We start from the raw sequence: 2534 nt of genomic DNA, 5'->3' as shown, positions 1-2534 counted from the left end.
GTAACTAAAGAAGCCACTGAGGGTCCTAGAAATATAGCCAACATCAGTATTCGTCTTCACATGAACACTGGGATCATACAACATGAGGAAACAAAGAGGCTCTGCAGTGAGACAATTTCATTGCACCAAAGTGCACTCACAGTGAAAAGGAAATTAGCATTAATCAGTTTTTAGACACTCTGCATGCAATTTACATGTAGCAATGAAAATGATCTGGTTAACATCAGTAGATTCAGAAAAGCAATAATGAGTCAAGAGGAAAGCATCAATTGCATCACTGTAACTAAATAACTAAGATACTTGGCAAAAACGAAATGAAACAAAATAGATTTTCAGCGAGTATAATGATTGGGTCATAACTGATTCTTTTAAAGAGTATCATTAGACTAGACTAGTGATAGTACCAACATGGCTTTGACCAAACTTCAGCTGAGGGGGAGGAGGAAAGGGAAAATCAGACAAGTACATATGGTCTGTGCAGCCTTTAAAAGTAAGGAGTTGAAACTCGGGAGAAGCTTGGGAACATAAGGCCAAATAAGGTCAGAACAGGTACAAAACAAATGTGACTATATGGGCACTCCTGGTTCAATGACATCACTGCAACCTTCAAAAACATGCCTAAAAGAGGAAAACTTTAACAGAAAATCCCATGCCTCCAATAGCTTGTTTGTGTGTTTACTGCTGGAGCTGGCAATTTTACAATTCCCTTGGAGGTAAATAATCCAATCTGGACCAGAAACATCATTAAAAGAGTTGAGAAAATGCTTCATCTGTTCTTTAAAACTCTTAACAGTAAGTAATAGAATTCTTCAATGAACGGTTCAATAAGTTAATTCAACCATTCGGCACAGTAACATCATGGCAGGGGACACCAGAAATGGGCTTCACACATTGTACCCATGTGGGGAATGGAACCATGGTCTTCAAGCGTGACGCTTTACCCACTAGGCTACCCCACTGCCAACACAAGGTATGTGCATGAACGACATATTTTGACGTTCACGTTTTACACGCGACTGTATTGAATTGATGTAAACCACACATGGATTACTTCCGTATTCCTGGTAAACCCCTGGGAATTCCCAAGCATGAATAAATAAATACATAGGGTTGCTTTGTTTCTGATCATTTAGACCCTTTAATCTTACAATGAAAATTTCAGCATAAATTGGGATAAGTCAGATAGTTTGATTGCATGTCCGTCCCTCCCCTATACATCTATTGTGTCGGTCATTTTGACTCCTGTATTTGATGTAAATGTATTATGAAGCAAAGTTATGTGACTGACTAACTGAGGTACTTCGTAAGACACATTTTTCTTCTATTCGTGGTAGTATTTGAATCCTTATGTTGTAACCCCAAACCGGAAGACTTTCCTGTAGAGAAAAGGGAGCATACATTATAAGTTATTCACTGGTCACGAGGGGGGCATGGGTTGATGTACCCTTGATGTTTGTTTATGGTACATCAACCCATGGGCCCCGCGGGACCAGTGAACAATGCATTTATCTTTCCGAACACCTTAATGTTAATTTTGAATTGTTTGAAGCACGGGTACAAATCTTTTAGCAGCCATCGCTAGATTTTGCTGACAAGAAAAACAGATTTAGAGTTATCTCCCTTCCATCGATTTGCATTCGCAAAGCATCGGTAATTTCCGTACATCATACGTGATTCAATGTTATTCGAGATAAAGAATTACTACTACGAAGTACAGAATGAGTTGCCATTGACAGCGGGTACACTGAAATATTACTCGCTTGTAAGCGGGGGTACATTGAAAATAATAGAAGAGTGCTCAGCCAATCAGAAAGCAACATTTATGTGTGAGGTAAGATAATCACTCATGTAACATCTCCTTTTGAAAAACTATCTTATTTGGCATAACAGTTGGGTGTTGTATGGCTGTCTGTGCAGACTGTCACATGTACTACATGAAATGTGTACTGCATTTGTGAAGGTATAAAATGGGGCTTTAAATGGTTACAAGAACTGACTTTCACTTTGTGAGAGTTCACTGGAGTATGAACATGCATAGAGTGATGGCCAAACATTCTATGAATGTCGAAGAAAACTCTGACGATTAAATGTTTGGCCTTCACTCTATGAGGGCACATATTTCAATGAACTCACACACAAGTCAATTCTTAAATATTGCAAGGTTGATTTACAAGTTGATCATGACTCCCAGGTTCATATGTCAAAGGTGATAAATGGGGAAAAATATCTTTTCTGCTATTCAGAGTTGTTGAAGAGTATGAAATTTATAACCTTGAACTGCTGAACAATGTGTAAAATTCTTACCACTTAGATTTATCATTGCAGCTACATAGACTTGGAAATATCAGAGAATACATTGAAAATGCAAAGGATAACAGCCACACTATCCACTGGCCATCGACGTGATTTTGTGTCACAACACAGTACATTTAACTCACTCAGGAGAACAAGGAAGAATTTCTGTTTTTTCCTATCATTTATTTTATTCATGATGCCTTAACAAAATTTAATCAACTTGCAGCCATTAGCATTCA

The sequence above is a fragment of the Haliotis rubra genome, unplaced genomic scaffold, assembly GCF_003918875.1.
Source record: "Haliotis rubra isolate DU_JTF1 unplaced genomic scaffold, ASM391887v1 Scf30, whole genome shotgun sequence".
In the NCBI taxonomy this organism is placed as follows: Eukaryota; Metazoa; Mollusca; class Gastropoda; order Lepetellida; family Haliotidae; genus Haliotis; species Haliotis rubra.
Note: the sequence above shows the minus strand (reverse complement) of the source record.